General features: G+C 35.5%; 1 pseudogene across 1 annotated transcript; it reads right to left on the minus strand.

The window, feature by feature from the left end:
• Positions 1-9,015: 9,015 nt before the first annotated feature.
• On the minus strand, positions 9,016-9,957 carry LOC308642114 (olfactory receptor 51A4-like; annotated as a pseudogene). The gene has a single exon. The product of its transcript is annotated as an olfactory receptor 51A4-like (transcript).
• Positions 9,958-20,292: the final 10,335 nt, after the last annotated feature.

Below are 20,292 nucleotides of genomic sequence, written 5' to 3' on the forward strand. Positions count from 1 at the left end.
TTAGCAGTTTATTCAAATTTTAAAATATAAGATAACCTAGGAATCCTGTTCCTACGTATATTTTTAAGAACAGAGAAAATGCATGTTTCCTCAAAACTTGTACACAGCCCAATTTACTGTCAAGTGATGCATGGTAAACTGTTCTCTGTGAGTATAATTTGGTAATAAAAGCGAGTTAAGTATTTGTGTGTTTTTTTTAAACAGGAATGAACCTTGAAATCATTATAGTAGGAGAAAGAAACAAGTCATGAAAAAATGTACATTTCATTATTCCATTTATTTGAAATGTCCAGAATAGACAAATCCACAGAAGCAGAAAGAGTCATGGTTCTCAGAGACTGGATGAAGGGGTGAAGGGGAATGGCTACTAAGGGATGTAGAATGATTTTCAGGTTGATGAAAACATTATAGTATTAGATAGTGGTAATATTTGAACAGTAGTACAGATATACTAAAAGCCATTGATGTATATATAACTTAGAATGAATTCAATTGTCAATAATATCTTAGTAAACTTGCTATAAGGTGAAACTGTATCCCCCCAAATGCATTTCTTGATATATCAAAGTTACATATGGGAAATTGCATCTTTGAGAAGAACACCTATCTGGAGATCACCTGTGCCATCCTTATAACTGGGGTGCAGAATAGACTGGCCTGAGTCCTACTGGTAGAACATCAAGATTTACTGGGGTGGATGACCAGCCACTTTAGGATCAAAGGAACATTAATTTAGGTGCCCAAAGAGGTAACATAATATGGGGAGGACAACCTGGAGTCACTGTAACAGGGTTCTTGTCAAAGCAATGGAGATTTGAGTGGAGGGAAGACAATCAGCCAGCAACAAGAGAGGCACATCTCGTCAATAGTGTGGCACTGAGTAGTTCCTGGAGGGGAGCTGTGCAGGTGTTTGTCTTGATTGCTCTGATGCTTTGGCACATTTTGGTTCTCAATAAACTTTTTTGAATAAACATTATCCTTATTTTTGCTTACAAATTGAGGGAATGCAGGACCAAAATGAAATGAATAAAATAACAACTATACAAGGATCCTTCCTTGCCTTATTGTGTCACTGCTTCTGCAACCCAAGCTTTAGCTTGTTATAGGCTATTTATGAGGGAATCATCAATCCCAGAAGCCCAGTGTTAGTTTGCATGGGATAAGAGAGGAGGGATACAAGAGAATATTGATATTAAGATAGAAACATTTAAACATAAACATTTCATACTTTTTTTTCTTCTTCTTCTGGAATAAAAGTAATTTTATTGAATAACAAGATTTGCCTTACTCTAACATGAATTTGACCATTCTGTCTTAAAAAATCTCAGAAAGATCTTCCACTATCAAACACCTTGCTGGTATGTGAGGCCCTGGGCCCTCCCCTGTTAGGCCATATGCAGGTCTGGAGCCTCCTCACCCTCCACTTAGGCCTTCTACTGCTATGACATGCATCTGTGGTCCCTTAAATACACTGTACAGCTTCCTGCTCCCACACTATGACTTCAAAAGATAGCCTCAAGTGAGGTGCACAGGGATCAATTTGTTTCAAGAACATGAATTTATAAATAATACTATAGATTATTTTTCTTTAATATAGGAAAACCTAGGAAATTTGAGCTTTTCAATAATACAAAACTTGAATAGCACCTATTGTTTTCTGCAGCTTAGAGTGCTGTCTCTCTCTCTCTCTATATATATATATTTTTTTTTTCTTGGTTTCTGTACTATCCAGTATATACAGTTCAATCCTCAAATCCTTGGTCAATGTCAACATCCAACTCAATGATCAGAATGACAGCAACCCAGTGTGTGGTGCTGTCCTTGATAATATTGCCACTTTGCCTCCTCCCTCTAGATTCAAAGTCTCCTACAAAAGTTGACACATTCTTATCCACACTGGATGAATGTAAAGACTTACCCTTAAATTGGTGGCTTCTGTATGAAATTAAATGATTAAATGAAATGTAAACAAACTCTTACATTATTTAAATACTCTGAACTGTAAATAGATTCACAGGTAGATTCTTTTGATAGAATTATTGGGCGAGTGCAGTGGTGCACACCTGTACTCCCAGTGGCTCAAGAGGCTGAGGCAGGAGGATTGTGAGTTCAAAGCCAGCCTCAGCAACTTAATGATGTCCTAAGCAACTCAATGAGACCCTGTCTCTAAATAAAATTTAAGAAGGGCTGCAGTTGTGGCTCAGTGGTTAAGTACCCTTGGGTTCAATTCCCAGTACGAAAGAAAAAAAAAGGAAAAATAAAATTATAAAGTTGCTTCCTTACCAAGAGAGAAGAAATGTGAAGCAGATACCTAAACTCGGTCAGAAGAATGCTGAGTGAACACAGATAATTGAGACAGAGTCTCCTAGCCATTACCTGTTTCTTCTTCACCAGGGCAGACTCAGTAGGTTCATGTATCCATGCCCAGAAATAACATCCTATCTTATAAAGCAGTGGCTCTACCAGCCAGAGTGTAGGCCACCCAAGATTCAGGACCAGGTATCTGGCTTTGAATTCCTTTCTGGGATGAGATAGTGATTTTGGCTTTGCACTTGGTTGATTTCCATGAGTTGGCAGAACTCTGGACTTGTACCCTGCATTTTCACACATTGTTGGACTTTTTAAGGTGATGGGGTACTGGCATCCATCCTAATCACTTGGAGAACAAGTTAGAAAGCATTTGAATTGCTTGCTTGAGCTGGTACAAAAAGGCAAACTGCAACTGTGAGCGTCAGGAAACTTACTAGTAAGTTGACAGATAATTGGACCCACATGTCAAAGTCAAGAGGAAATCGAGGTGGCATACAGTCACCAGGGCTTCACCACCGAAACCCTGGACAGCAATTTATCTGCAAATTACTTTCCTTATGCTTTCCCCTTAGCTCACAAAGCTCTGGAGATTGCAACTCAGCAGGATGTACTTAAAATTCCCTGCAGATGAATCCTCAAATGACACTGGAACCAAGAAGCTACATACAATTCCCAGTAAGTGGGAATAATTAACAATTTGTGGAGAACACCCTTGAGCCTCCTCTGCTCTGTTTGCCATACATGTCTCTTCCCTGATTCCATATCATCATGTAATTATCTTAGTTTCGCAGTGTATGGCAACTATGCCCTTACTTGTCTGCTCCTTCCATTGGATTAACTTTCTTAAAATTACAAAGTTTTGCGGGCATAGTGGCACATGCCTATAAACCCAGCAGCTCACGAGACAGAGGAAGGAGTATCACAAGTTCAAGTTCAGCCTCAACAATTTACCAAGGCCCTATGTAACTTAGGAAGACCCCATCTCAAAATAAAAATATAAGGGGCTGGGATGTGGCTCAGTGGTTAAGTGCCCCTGAGTTCAATCCTCAATACCACCCTCCAAAAAAAAAAAAAATTACAAAGTTTTCCTTTTACAATGAAGAAGGCTTTGAAAATTTGAATTTAATAACACCTTCAATAATACTAGTTTACAGTTGGGAATGTAGACTATACTTAAGTATGGAGTTTTATAAAAATACAATGGTGAATCTCACTATCCTGTACATTAACAGACTGGGATCCTAATTAGAATAAAATATATTTTATTCTTGTATAAACAAATTAAAATGGATTCTCTTGTCATGTTTGCCTAAAAGGAACCAATACAAATAAAACAATAATATTTATTCATTTCCTCAATAAAAAGAAAAAAACGTATAGCCTAATTTTTTTTTAAAAAAAATACAATGTTTAGGCTCTGTTTCACAGCCAGTGAATCTTATTACTTAATATTCTGGTGTAATCTTCATATTTTCTTCCTATATTATGTACATCATTTCTTATGATATTTGCTATATCCCCAAATAGCTTACATTGTAAAACTTATACTTATTTATTTTTAAACATTTGATGTAATGTACCCTGTCCTCAAATATAGGCTTTATGGTTATCCTTAGCAATATTTTGTTTAAAGCTTCTTTTTTATGATTGTATTATCCTGTCTTGCATATTACAGAAACAACCCCACTTTCTTGACAGTTGCATTACTTGTGTTCTGAACTGTTATCAAAATGTTTCATTCAGTATTATCATCAAAATTTATCAATAATAAATAAATCATGGTTGACTTAACTCTCATAGCTTTGCTTAACTATCTTAAGGTATCTTAAAGGTAGACTTAACTCTCACAGGTTTGCTTAACTATCTTAAAACTATGAGTTATTTTTTGTTTGACTCACATTCCTGAAAGTTCTACAATTAGCAACACACCACAGTTTTACGTATTCAACAATGAGGCCTATGGAAAAGTATTCCTTATTTGAGATTCCAAGGCTAAGAAGGTCTAGGTGATAAATTAGCATTTTTGTTGCCCATATCTAAAGAATAACATTGAATATGCAAATAAATTTGTCTGTAGAGGTAAGAGATTCACATGTTTTCCTGTGGTAGAATCTGTTCTGCCCTTTTATGTAAATTCACAGCAAGAGTCCTTCCTAGGACTATATTTGTTCTTTGGATTCCCCTTTGACATATTTGTAACATTGCCAATTCTCTCATTGAAAGAAGAATTAAATGAAATCTTTAATGGATGTTAATTTTATATTTGTGTGAAAACCATGATTTCCCTTTTTACGAGAATTGGTCTTTAATAGGGTATACAGTCATATGAGTATAATCAGTTATATAGTAATATTGAAGGAAGTTTATTTATGAAACTTGTTAAAGAAATTTAAGGAAGACTTTCTTCAGGAGGGCTATGAAAATAGGTTTGCAGATTAGTACTATTACATTTTAGAGTAGGAGAAAGACATTGGGCTTAAGTCTAAATGCAAGAAGGAAGAGCAGAAATTTAGAATAAAAGAACAGGGTGATGGTGCAGGGGGGTTGTAAGTGCAAAATAGTAAGAGGACAAATCAGGAATGAGGAAGTGGCCTGATTATATTGATCCAACAGCTTTCTGAAGGCAGATGAGCATAATCAATATCATGGGGATAATGGAGTAGGGTGAGGAGTTCTGGTTAAATTATTTTGCAGGATTCTTGCTAAAATGACATAGAGATGAACACAAAGCCCAAATTTAAGGAAAGTTGAAAGAAAAGTTCAGAGGAAGGTCAGGATCTCTGATCAAGGAGATAATCTATATCAATGCCTCCTTTTGCTTATGGAAAGGAGGGGTATTCTTTAGTTTGTACAATATAAGTCTATGTTAATAATATATATTGAACAATGTTAGTCATTTAGTCATTCTTCTTTTCATTAAGGATAATCTCAATTACCTGTTGGGAATTTGTAAGTTTGCCAAGAACATATGCTGGAAGGTGCAAGTTATCACACATCTAATGAGAAATTCTTATAAAAATTTAAAAAATGAAGATTAACAGATGAATCCTACTTTATGTGTTTAAAGGCAGCCAGTATAGAAGATTTCTACGTCATGAGCTCATCAAAGCATCTTTAGATGGTGAAGTGAGAACGGCAGTGGAATCTGACACATTTTTTTTTTTTTTTTGGTTGCAGTTTGAAGGTCTTTAGTGATAGTCTCAGGTAATTTGGTGATTTGCGAAACTTTTTGAACGATACACACAGCATGTTTTGGGAGCTTCTATAAAGCTTTCCAGTTTCAGCTTGTAGAGCTTGGGGAAGAGAGTAGTTTCAATTTTCATTAATGCCAAGTCAGAAAGGTGGAATAAGAAATGGAGAAGTGACTTTGGAGAGTTTTAAATAGATACTAGAGAAGAGTAGAACTGAGAACATACATACATTGCACTATAGTTTCCCTGGAGATAAAATTTCTCTCTAGAGTCACCCTGCTTTGTGATTCTTTTTTATAAAAATAGATCAAGTCTCATTAGTTTTGGCCTAATTATTTTGATAAATCCAGTAAGAATGGTAATTAACCATACAGACCCTTTTGAGTTTTCTTTTTGCAACATTTCAAAGAAAATCTCAGATTTGATTTTCAATGGGTTTTCAAGGCTAGGAATCCAAGCCAAGAACTTTACCACCTAAGCTGACCTGTAAAACCTCCAGATTTGAATCAATTCCTCTTCTTAAGATCCTTCAAGATATCATGAGGTTTCTGGGCCTCCAAGAAGAGATCATCTTTATTTACTTTTACGTGTGGTAGTCTGAAAGCAAGGAATCAGGCTGATTTTTTTCCCAAGGGGACTCTATCACCATTAGCTCCATCAATCTCTTTAAATTTGATTCTTAGCACATTATTCTCAAGCATGATAATATGGCAGACAAAACCTTCATAATATATGCATTATTTCCAATTGTATTATGTTACAAGTTGAGCAGTGTTTTACTGAATATATGCAAATAACTATATTGCCATAGATACAAGAATGCTCAATAAAAGTTTCTGAATTCTGGAGGCATAAGGTAGAAAAAAATGATAAGTTCTTAATTTTCATTTGCATTTTCCTTTCCATATTATTATTGGTGCATTGTGGTTGTACATTCTGATAGGATTTGTTCTTACCTGTTCTTCCATGCACACGATAAAACAACCTGGCCAATATCACTCCTCAGCACTTACCTGCTCCCTGCCCTTCTTCCACCACTGGTCCCTTTCCACTACTGATTTCCCTTTTATTTTCATGAGATCTTGCCCCTCCCACCTTCCTCTTTCTTTTTCCTTTCTAGCTTCTGCATATGAGAGAGAATATGTGACCTTTGACCTTTTGAGTTTGGCTTATTTTGCTTAATATAAAGGATTCAAGTTCCATTCATTTTCCTGCAAATGACATAATTTCATTTTTATTTAAGTCTGAATAAAGCTCCTATATATATATATATATATATATATATACATATATATATATATATCACATTTTCTTTATTCATTTATCTATTGATGAACACTGAGGCTGATTTCGTAGTTTGGCTTTTGTGAAACATAATTTGGGTGCTATAAACATGGGTATATATGTACCACTGTGGTATGATGACTTTAATTCTTTAGGATAAATACCATTGAGTGATATACTTGAGTCATATGGTTGATTTTATGCCTTATCTTTTGAGGAAACTCCATAAAGATTTCCACAGTGGTTCTACTAGTTTACAACCCCACCAACAGTATGAAAACATTCCTTTTTATCCACATCCACTCCAGCATTTAGTATTGTTTGTTTTCTTGATGACTGCTATTCTGATTGGTGAGAGATGAAATCTTAGTGTAGTTTTGATTTGCATTTCATTTATAAAGTAAAATCTAGTAAATTTCTGTAATTTATATCTGGCTTAAGACAAAAGTGAGTTTCTCTACAGTCAGAAATAAGCACATTAAAGAGTCAGCTGTGTTCCAAAACAAGATCTATAGTCATCCTTTACCAGGTCATTCAGTTCTATTCAATGTAACATATTTTGTTTTGCTTATTTTTTGTTGGCAGTTTTATGACACTGTCAGCTTCTTATGATCTGATGAGAGTTTATTTAACAAGAAAATGTGATTGTTTTTGTGACACACAACAGAAAATATTTGCTAGCATTATTATAAGCAGCATCATATCAAGACATATTATGCATAGCAAGGGTATTGATAAAATTCTATTAACTTTATATAATTTTTAATGACAATATTTTACCATAAAAGTACAACCTGTAGTAGTTATATTTTCTCTTCTCATTTGATAGTGCTTCCCATGCATTAGCATGCCAAACAAATCAATTTTTTTTTAAACATTTCTCTTTACAAGGTAATAAAAACAATTTTTTGTTTTGAGTTTTCAAGAAGGGCCTTCTAGAAAATCTCAAGTTTAATTAAAAAAAATCAAGAAGATTCCATTTAGGAATTGATTTTGGGACAGCAACATTAAAACAATACATGAGAAAACAAAACAAAATACTAAACTCTTTCAAAAGTGAGAAGTTTTGGTTCTCTTAAAAAATCAAGAGTATGATACAAGGTGAGCATACAGCACAGAAATCAAGTCACAAAACTCTGATTTCCAAGGCAAATTCCTAAAAAGGAGAAGACATTTTACAATTAAGAGTAAACCAATGAAACAGAAACTTTCTTGTTTTGCTTTTGTGTTTGTGTGCTTTTGATATTTAAAGATTTATTTTTTAAAATACAAAGCTTTAAATATTTAGTCAGACTGAGTACATATAATATTCCATTTCTAATACTACTTTTCACACTACTTTTAGTTTTTTAAAGATATCCATACAAGTTTTTCACTTTCTCATTTTGGAATACTCAGTCCTTCTACTATAAAATGAAATTCATTTTTTTTTCTCCTGAATAAAATCATATCTTTTATATCTCACTTTTTATCTCACTTTTCCTTATCAAAAACACCTCCCACTTTCTTTGCAAATAGAAAATGTTGAGGGTACCCTGGAAATCCAAAAGTTGAGTCCTGGCTGAGAAGATGGTTCAAAGAAGACTGACTAGAGTTTGGTCAGAGAAAATCTATGCTGTTAAGTGGTACTCCCATAGAAGACAAGGAACTACCTACACAGCACTGCTTAGAATATGACATTTGAATGCTGAGTAAGGAAATGTTGAAGAAAATGAAATAAGTGAAGGAAGAAAATGTTTCCTTTGCTTTTATAAACTTTTCATATGGGCATATTTGAGTGATTTCACTTATAAGAGTCTCATTTTCCATCTTAACTTCAGTTTCTAAAAGGCAGGGGTATATCTCACTGAGGCCAACATTACATGTTGAAGAAAACTATTTTAAATAAGCAGGCCATCTTTAGTCACTTAGGATCACTACCCAGTTTTTATACAAATGTTCATTATTAATTTTAAAGTGAATGCATTGAACATTTCTTTGAGCAAGGAGAAAACTATGTTTACAAAGTTGGTAATGCTCACTTGGTGAAAGTAGGAATATATTCTGTGTTTATATCAGGTCTTCAAAATCCTAAACCTAAGCCAATGAATTTGCAAGGCTGATTTTTCAATCCTACTAAAATATTGAGAGATGATATGAAGCAGTTCACATACAGTGTGGTTCCTTATTGATTGTTCAGTTTGTTCTGTGTCATTTATTGATTGGGGTTTTATGTGATTAAGCAACCCCATCAGCTTTGCTTCTGGCACAGTTTCCCTCAGACCAAACTTCTTATCTGCTGGCTCTTCACACAGTATACAATAGGGTTCATCAATGGAGGCACCATCAGGAAAACATCAGCCATAAAGATCCTAACTATTGGAAAACTGTGTTTGGCAAACCGGTAGACAACAGCTAGAGAGATAACGGGCACATAGAAGATGAGCACAGCACAGATGTGGGAGACACAGGTATTGAGGACCTTGAGCCTTTCCCTCTGTGAAGCTATGCTTAACACTGCCTTCAGAATCAGCACATAGGACATGAAAATAAAGGTTATGTCCAGGATGCCTGTGAGAGCCACAAATAAGCCATAGACAACATTGACCTTGTTATCAGAACAGGCCAGCTTCATGACGTCCTGATGGAGGCAATAGGAATGTGACAGATGCTTCTTCTTACAGTATCTTAGATGCTTTAGAGTGAAAGGGAAAGGTAAGATCAACAAAACATTTTTCAGAGAAAAAGCAAGCCCAATTTAAATGACTCTGGCGCTACCAAGGATGGACATGTATCTCAGGGGGTTACAGATGGCAACAAAGCAGTCAAAGGACATAATGAGAAGTACAGATGACTCCATAGCTGAGAATTCATGAATGAAAAACTCTTGGGCAAAACAGGCATTGGGAGAAATTTCTGGAGCATTAAACAAGAAAACCCTAAGCATGGTAGGGAGAGCGGAGAGAGACCGACCTAGGTCAGAGAAAGCCAACATAGAGAGGAAATAATACATGGGTTCATGCAAAGATGGCTCTGTTTTTATTAAAAGAAGGATGGTGCAGTTCCCCAGGATAGCAGCAATGTACATGAGACATATGGGGATGGAGACCCAAATGCTAGCAGGCTCCATCCCTGGGATCCCGACCAAATAGAAAGTAGAAATTTCAATTTCAGATGTGTTGAGGACGGACATGCCAGGATGTGAGATCAAGATGAAAGACTGGAAGAGATGTCTTCTAGTGATGCAGATAGATTGTCTCAAATGCCTGATTATCCGTTTGTAATCACTGAGGTCTTACCAAACCAAGCATTATAAGCATAATTCTAAGATATAAACCTAAAGGGAGAAAAATAGATGGGTAAAGAGGTAAACATCAATATCCAACTAAAGGCAAAAATGAAGAATGTAAAAATTGACCTTGAAATCTAATCTTACAACAGGTGCAGATAACAACAGATTCAAGTCTTAAAGACTTTTGCAGAACTAAAAAAAATTATAAAGGTGCCTATTATCCAATTTAAAACTTAAAACTTTTTCTTTTCACATAAATACTATTATCTACATCTTGAACAGAATTTGCTTAAAATTTCAATATAATATATATGAATACATATATGTATATATATGTGTATATGTGTGTGTGTGTGTATGTGTGTGTAGATATATATGTTTAATTTATATCATTTGATACTGGGAGTTGAACCCAGAGGTGCTCTACCAGTGAGCCCTTTATATTTTTTTTATTTTGAGACAGGGTCTGGTCAAGCTGCGGAGGTTGGTTTTGAACTCGTGATCCTCCTGCTCAGCCTAGCTGGGATTATAGGTGTGTGCCATCATGTCAAGCTCAGATATTCTCTTTATGATTGAGGTCTTCAGTTCAGCATGCATTGCTCCAGGGGAGTTACTTATTCATTTATTTGGCTTAGATCTTTGTGAGCATTTTTAATCAAAAGATCATGTATTTCTTTAATTTTGAATATTGTCAATCATTATTCTTTTCAATATTATCTACTCAAGCAGTCTATCTGAAAAATATTCAGATGTCTAAATCCAATTTCCTAGTTAGATTGTTTCACATTTCCCAACTTCTTTATTCATTTGTATTATATTTTGGGTGCGCCCCTTGATACCATCTTCTTATTTACTAGTTCTGTTTTTATTTGTGTCTGGTCTCAAATGTATCCTGACTATTAAGTTTTGTTTCAATTACTCATTTTTCTTTTTGGGTGAAGGTCATTTTGGATGGCCACATATTTCAATTTGTATCTACTAATCCCCCCATTACTTTTCAATTATTTTGCTGTTGCTATGATATTTTATGTTATTTTAAATTTATTTTTATTTTTAATTGACAATAGCTGTATGTATTTATGGGGCACAATGTGACATTTTGATATATATGTGCACATATGTATGTATGGAATGATTATATTTAGCAAATTAACATATCATTCATCTCACACACTTAGTTTTTGTGGTGAGAACTTTTGAAATTCACTCTTTAGGCAACTTTAAGATTTTAACTTTAAGATTCTTTAGGTAACTTTTAAGATTTGTCATTAACTATAGTAACCATGCTGTGCAGCAAATCCTAAACATTTGTTTCTTCTAACTGAAAGTTTACACCTTTGGAACAACAAATCTACATTCCTTCTCTCCTCACTATTGAAGTTGTGGAGTGTCTTTCTCACTGTTTGAATCTATGCTTATTTTTGAATTTTTACTGAAAATCTCATCTTCAGTGGAAATTTCCTTATTTCTGTGATGATGTATTTTTGTTCATGCTCCCAAATTAGACATGATGTTTGGTCTTCCTCATTCCCTGAAGTTTGCCAATATTATCAGTTTTTTTTAATGATAGGTAAGAGATCATGTTTCAAAAGATAACCTAAATACAGTTTTGCCCAATCTATTCCACCTATCCCAAGATATAGCTTGTTATATGTTGCAAACCTGCACTCTGACAACAAATACTTCCGTGTGCCATATGGATTAGTAGCTTCACATCCCATAAAAGGTACCTTCACAATTTTCAAATGTGGAACACTATTGTGTTGAGTTCCTTTAAGTTATTAAATTGTCAAAAACCAATACATCTCTAGACTAGGAGCCAAGTTAATCCATGAATTCAACTCCAATGAAGGATTATATTTTTACACTGAATTCCATTATCTATGTATCTGTCCCTTGGCATTTATGAATTTATGTATCTATGTATTTATTTACCTATGTAGCAAATATCTAGCATCCATCTTTCCATTCGTCTATGGAGAATGGCAATGACCCCTTTTTTTTTTTTACATTATCTATTATTGATACCTGTTTTTGAATGGAAGTTAGTATATTGGATTTGGCTTATTTTATAATATTAAATATAATCTTATATAAATACCTAGAAACAATTTTACTGATGTTACCTATTAGAGCACATGATCAGAAGACATCAATTTTGTGAAAGATTAATGAATATGCTAATTTATTTGATAATACACTAGAGCTCTTTGCAGATTTCAACATCACTACAAAATATTTAGGCAACTTCTTATTATTACTGTATGAATAGTGAGTGATATTTAAACAGTAAAATCATATTAGCTTTTCAGGGATAAGTTTGATGATCAATGAGATACACAATAGGAACCTTAGTGTTTAAGTACTTACCAAGCTGTCTGCCACTTAGTGTACACTTCAAGGTCAAAAAGGGTTGAGCCCAGGAAGAAGCCACCCCAACCTCAATTGTTAGGCACAGATACAGATCCTTGCAGTCTAATTCTGATCCTTGTATCCTGATGCTTTTTTAGTAGAACAAAGGCTCCTGGGAATTAAAACTCTGCAAGCTATACACTGAGGGACTAAGATGTCCACAATGTCCACAGATTTTTTTTTGCATAAGTGAGTCTTTAAGTGAGAGTGGATTCAAGAAGGGTTCAGTTGAATTCCCATTACATGTTGTGTTAGCCATTAGTAACCTATGAAGTCTCTCCTTCTCCATCCAACATAATTACTCTTTCACCTTCTTTTGTCACACTTTATTTTCCTAGGTGATAATATTTGTGACATAATTGAGTTTATAGATTCATTTTTGCTTCTTGCTGATAAAATGAGAGATGGTAATCTTCATGTTCAAGACCATTTGAGTTTCTTTTTGAAAGCCAGTCTATGGACACAATTTGTTCATTTTAAAATTTTATTTATTAGTTTGTGAGAGTGCTTTTCATATAAAATCAATTAACCTTTTATTGTGATGTGACATACAAAGAATTATTCCCCTTGATCCATTTGTATTTTTCTTTGATAATGATGTTGTCATTGGTTGATTCCCTGTAAGTTGAACACTGAAGTAAACATTTGTGTGCAGAAGTATATTGGGGGAGAGTGCATTTAACTTAAACAGCTAAGTGGAAAGAAAGTACAAAATTACATGGAACAGAGAGAATTTGAACTCTATTCAATTGTATCAAAGGCTACATTCAAATTTGAAGAAATTTCTGGAGTTAATATAATGACTCTTAAGTATCTTTCTGAATGGAAAGAAAACCCTGAGTTTTCTTCATGACAGATCATGAAATGTGGTCTTCCCACAAGAAGGGAATATGACATTGGTAGCCCCATTCAGAAGAAAAAATTCTCATGAAGGGCTTGAATAAGGGCTGTCATCTGTAACACTCTCACTGGAGGAATAGGTGTTTCAGATCTGGCAGGATCATGAGATCTGGGTGATGCACCAATCATTCTTCAACAACCATTGCATACTTGGATCTAAATGCATCAATGATAAATTCTGAAATCAGCTTCTCCAGGATTCATGTAGTTTTTTATTTCTTCATTGGGAAGTGACAAGAGGATGGTTAGTGGGAGGATCATATTAACCATCTGCACTATAGCTGTCCTGAGGCTCTAACTTTATGTCATCTCTCTGCTCCATCAATCTTAGATTTTTGCCATCCTTAACTAGCAGTTAACCCTTGGCCACCATAAGCTTTGCAAACTATGACTGTGACTTTTGCATTTGACCATTAACAATCAATATTGAGCAAAAAATGTCAAGAGATGCCAAAGATCATCTAATGGCAAGTGTATTCTTGGCCATGTTACTACATTGAATATCAGTTCTATTTCAGGTTGATTATTAAGAATCAATCAATTATTTTCTTAGAATGATATGGTGGTCTACTAACTGAAAGTTTAATAGGAATATACGGTCTTTAGTGTAATACTCCCACCAATGAAACTAGGACCCCTAAACTGTGCCTGGCAGAATGAAAGAGGAAATCACAAAGTCCCTGAGTAGGTAACTGGAAGTGATGTTCAGTGATGACAGCACTGATTTCCATGTTTTCTCCTTATTTAAGAAAAGTAACACAATAAATTTTGATTTAGGTTGAATATTACATCCCAGAGGATATTGCTCCAATCTCTTAGGGGTCATGACTGAGCTGACCCTTTGATTTTAACAGGGATTTTCTTCACTCTAAGAGACTTGTGGAATTTAGGTAATGCAGTTTGAGAAGGAACAAGAGAATTTCATGGTAGTTTCCCATCTACTGAGCTTTCTTTGCTGAAATTTAGGTTCCTTGTTGAGACTTGACATTATATGAGAATTTATATAAGTTGCAGTCATGTTCTCTAGACAGTTGGTGATGAGCACTTGGCAACTGTATAGCTTGTGTGAAATTCAGACTCTTAGTTGAAATCCAAAAGCTCTCACATTGTGCAGCAGAGGGTAGGCTAATAATCAACTCCAGGACTTCATTGTCAAAGAGGCTAAACCTTAGATCTAGTTAAATATTCAGCCAAAACAAGTTTATTATGCCAAGATCAGGGTTCCAGCAGGGAAACATAGGGTCCTGATACATAAGATAGGAAGAACATAGTGGACAGACCCAAGGATTTATACTTCCCAAGATTCCTCCAAAACTTTGGATTAGCCTGTATAGCCTATCTCTCCTTTGTATTGACTCTTAGATGCATGTAAAAATTAATGACACACATTGAAAAAAAATGAAATGTAAGAATGACAGATAGTGGAAGAAAGGATTGTAAAAGGTCAGAGCATGATTATGATGGAATGAATAGACTAGGTACAGGCAGAAGATCAGACAGATAATTATGTGCCTTTGGCAAGTCACACCATTTCATACGTCTCAGTGAGAGAAGCAGCAGAATCACTGAGTTCACTGATAGTTTTCTTGGTGTAGACCCAGGATGGTGTTAGGAATTCCATTCCATTAATTCCTCACTAATGGCAATGGGAAATATAGGACCCAAAAGTTATAGATGCCAGAGGGGATCATAAATATGATAATAAATGGCAAGCTTAGACTAGCAATCAAAGAGGGCTGAGGCACAGAAAGCTTAAACTTTAACCCAAAGACATGTCCTTCATGTCCTCTTCTCTCCCTTTCTCTCTCCCTTCTTCCCTCCCCCTCTCCCTCCCTCCCACCCTCCTTCCCATCTCCCTCTCTCTCTCTCTCTCTCACTCTCTCTTTCTCTCTCTCTCCTCTCTTTCCTTTTTTTCCCCCATGCCCTGAGTTCCCTTTAGCTCTCTATTTACCTCCTCTGACCAACCCAGGGAGATTAGCTTCCCATTCCAGTTACTCACTAGTCTAACTTGTGCATATGTTTATTACAGGGTTTATCACTGTCTCATAATGTTTACTTAACAGGCTATTTACTTAACAGGCTATTTTATGGCTTTGTAGACTAATTTAAGGCAGGCTGTGTATCTTAGTAACCTTGATATCATCAACAATATGGCATTTTTTGAATAGAAAAAAAATAAGTTGTGAATGCAGAGTAGTTTCAGGAAAGAAAATCAACATGATCTAAGTTGGTAATTAAATATTCATGTGGTTCTGACATGGAGATATTGATGACTCTGTGTCCCACCACATTGTGCCCATCTTTCATTTCCTCCCATGTAACCTGTCAGGGATTTTTTTTCAGTCTAAGCCCAAAGTCAGGTCCTGTGGGAGAAGCATTTGTTCTATATCATGATGAATTAGATGCTGAATGACTCTTTCCCAGCAGGGTTGCCAGTGCTATGACAAAGGAACCAAAGGGATACAAATATGAAAAGAAGAGGTTAAATTATTGTTTTGTGCCAGTGACATTATCCTATATTTAGAAATTTATTTATAAAACTCTCCCCCCAAAACCTGCACCAGAAGACTTCTAGAGCTCTAAATAAATTCAGTTCTGTAAAGTGCCCCCAAATTCTCCACCCCCACCCACATGGCTTACTGAATCAGAGAGAAACAGGTTACACATTACTCTGCCTTTAAAACTTTTGGTCATAACACCAAGTAGTTTATTTAGAATGAGATGGAACAACACAGGATCTTCTGGGAAATGGCTGAGGCATAAGCTGGATTTTTAAGCCCAAAACACCAAAAACCATGAGAATGAGGAGGAGGGTCTAAGTGTAGGTAGGAGTAGGAGAAGAGATGGATTCCAATTTATTACAGTTTTGACTTCAAAATAAAATACTAAACCTGGTTTCCAGTCTTAAAACATTCTGTTAAAGTCACACCTCTCACATCCCCTACATTGTCAACACATTCCACCTCACACTGGCTACCTGAAAGCTTGCTAGAAATTCAGGATATCAGGACCATGAAAACCTATTGGATCAGTGTTTTTATATTTTTGAGGCTATTGTGAATGAAATAGTTTTCCTAATTTCATTTTCATCATATTCATCATTAGAGTATAGGAACACGATTGATTTATGGGTATTGATTTTGCATCCTGCTACTTTATTGAACTCATTTATGAGTTCTAGACATCTTCTGGTGGAGTTTTTTTTAAAGGAGGTATTCTAAATATAGGAAATGTCATTCGTAAAAAGAGATAATATAAGCTCTTCTTTTCATATTTGTATCTATTTAATTTCCTTCCCTTGACGACTAATTGCTCTGGTTACAGTTTGAAGAAGAATGTTGAATAAAAGTGGTGAAAGTGGTCATCCTAAGTCTTATTTCTGTTTTTAGAAGAAATTCTTTCAGTTTTTCTCCATTTAGAATAATGTTGGGCCTTGGGTTTGTCATACATAGCCTTTATAACCTCTATCCCTGGGTTTTCTAGTGTTTAAAAATGAGTGGCTCTTGCACATTGTCAAATCCTTTTTCTGCATCTATTGAAATAATCATGTGATTCTTGTCTTTAACTCTATATGGTGGATTGCATTTATTGGTTTGTATATGTTGAACCAACCTTGAATCACTGGGATGAATCCTACTTAATCACAGTGCATTATCTTTTTCATGTATTTTTGTATGAAGTTTGCCAATATTTTATAAAGAATTTTTTTTTAAAAACTAAAATACTTGGGAATCAATCTAACAAAAGAGGTGAAAGATCTCTACAATGAAAGCTATAGGACACTATTAAAGGAATAAAATAAGACCTTAGAAGATTGAAAGACCATCCATGTTCTTGGGTAGGCAAAATTAATATTGTCAAAATGGCCATACTATCCAAAGTGCTATACAGATTCAATGCAATTTCCATCAAAATTCCAATGATGTTCTTCACATAAATACAAAAATCAGTGTGAAATCCACCTGGAAAATTAAGAGGACCAGTAGCCAAAGCAATCCTTAGCCAGAAAAGCAAAGCAGGACGCATCACAATCCCAGTCCTTAAATTATACTACAGAGATATTGTGACAAGACCAGCATGGTATTGGCACCAAAACAGGCAAGAAGACCAATGAAACAGAGTATAAGACATAGAGACAAACCCACATAAATACAGTTAACTCCTAATAGGCAAAGGCAGCAAAAACATACATTGTAGAAAAAAATAGTCTCTTCAACAAATGGTGCTGGGAAAACTAAAATCCATATGTAATAGAATGACATCAAATCCCTCTTTCTCACCCTGCACAGAAACACAACTCAAAGTGATCAAGGACCTAGGAATTAGACCAGAAACCCTGCACCTGAAAGAAGAAAATATAGACCCAACACTCTACCATGTCAACTCAGGAACTGACTTCCTTAACAGAACTCTAAAGTACATGAAGTAAAATTAAAAAATCAATAAATGGGATGGCATCAAACTACAAACTTCTTCAAAACAAAGGAAACAAGAACATGAAGAGACAACATATAGAATGGCAGAAAATCTTTGCCACCTGTTCCTTAGATAGGACATTAATATCCAGCATATACAAAGTGCTCAAAAAACTTACCCCATAAAACAAAATAATCAATAAATAGACAAAGGAACTAAACAGACACTTTCAAAGGAAGAAATAAAAATAGTCAACAGATATATGAATAATGTTCAACATCTTTAGAGATTAGAGAAGTGCAAATTAAAACTACACTGATATTTCCTCTCACTCCAGTCAGAATGACAATTATCAAGAACACAAATAACGGCTCCCTCTCTCTCTCCCTCTCTCTCTTTTGTGAGTTATAGCAACCGTTGCCTTGTGAATCAAGCGCCATAGTCACCGTAGTCCTGGCGACTGTTACCCATCAACAACAACTACTCCTCTCCTCCTCCTCCTCCTCCTCTTCCTCCTCCTCCTCCCCACCACCACCATCTCCATCACCCACCAACAACACCACAATAATCCACAGCCAAGCATTGTATGAGAATTCCAGTTCTTCTACATCCTTGCCAACATTTGATATGAGACCATCATGCAGACATCAGAGACTGGGTTGGACACAGGTTCGACAGTGACTTTACAGACACCTGTGGCTAGTCAAGCAGCAGTGCCTACATAAGTGGTACAGCAGGTACCAGTAGAACAACAGAATTAAAGAAGAGAGATTAAATAAGAAAATATTACGAGACTGCGGCAGAGGAGATAACTTCATTGAAACCTGAGGCCACAGCATCAAATAAATTTATAGGAGTAAACAGTAACTCAGCAGTCAAACAGAACAAGAAGTAACATGAGCAGCTTCAAAAAGCAAGGAAGAAAAGGAGTACAAATAATGCAGGACAGCCTAAATATTCAGGAGGACCTAGAGTCATCAGAAAAATGGTCATATAAAGAACTCAAGGAACACCTTAGACAGATGGAATGGAACCTTAAAGAGGATACAAGACAGCAAATTCAAGCAGCGAAAGAACACATTGAGAATGAATTACATAAACAGATAAAAGAAGAAGTTAAGCATCTTTATCAGGAGATAGAGATTATAAAAAATAATCAAACAATAATTCTAGAAATGAAGGAAACGATAAACCAAATTAAAAACTCAATTGAGAGTATCACTAACAGAGTGGAGCAAGTAGAAACCAGAACGTCAGATAATGAAGACAAAATATATCATCTTGAAAAGAGTCTAGCCAACTCAGAACGGCTGGTAAAAAAATCACAAGAAAAACATCCAAGAGTTATGGGATAACATAAAAAAACCAAACTTACGAGTCATCGGGATAGAGGAAGGTACAGAGATTCAAAGCAAGGGAATGAGTAACCTGCTGAATGAAATAATTACAGAAAACTTTCCAGAAATAAAAAAGGAAACAGATATACAAATTGAAGATGCATACAGGACACCGAGCACACAAAATCACAGTAGACCAACGCCAAGACACATTGTTATGAAGATGTCCAATATACAGAACAAAGAGAAAATATTAAAAGCTACAAGAGAAAGGAGACAGATTACATTCAGGGGTAAACCAATAAGGTTAACAACAGATTTTTCATCACAGACACTGAAAGCAAGAAGGTCATGGAACAATGTATTTCAAACACTGAAAGACAATGGATGCCAACCAAGAATTCTGTATCCAGCAAAATTAAGCTTCAGGTATGACAACGAAAAAAAAATCTTTCATGATAAACAAAAGTTAAAAGAATTTGCAGCCAGAAAACCAGCATTGCAAAGCATTTTGAGCAAAACACTACATGAGGAAGAAATGAAAAACAATAACCAAAACCATCAGTGGGAAGTGCCTCGGTAAAGACAGAGGGCGAGGGGAAAGATAATCATGGAGAAACAAACTAAATTTTTAAAACAATGGATAAATAATCAAACATGGATGGAAGTACAAACCATATATCAATAGTAACTCTGAAAGTTAATGGCTTAAACTCTCCAATAAAGCGACATAGGCTGGTATCATGGATTAAAAAAACAAATCCAACAATATGCTGCCTCCAGGAGACACATCTGATTGGAAAATACATACACAGGCTGAAGGTGAAAGGATGGGAAAAAATATACCACGCACACGGTCCTCGTAAGCAAGCAGGGGTGGCCATCCTCATATCGAATAAAATTGACTTCAAGGGCTGGGGATGTGGCTCAAGCGGTAGCGCGCTTGCCTGACATGCGTGCGGCCTGGGTTCGATCCTCAGCACCACATACCAACAAAGATGTTGTGATGTTGTGTCCGCCGAGAACTAAAAAATAAATACTAAAAAATTCTTTCTTTCTCTCCCCTCTCTCTCTCTCTCTCTCTCTCTCTCTCTCTCTCTCTCCCCCCCCACCCCGACTCTTTCTAAAAAAAAAATTAAAAAAAAAATTGACTTCAAGACTAAGTTAATCA

Source organism: Spermophilus citellus (assembly GCF_964194105.1).
Source record: "Spermophilus citellus genome assembly, chromosome: 2".
In the NCBI taxonomy this organism is placed as follows: domain Eukaryota; kingdom Metazoa; phylum Chordata; class Mammalia; order Rodentia; family Sciuridae; genus Spermophilus; species Spermophilus citellus.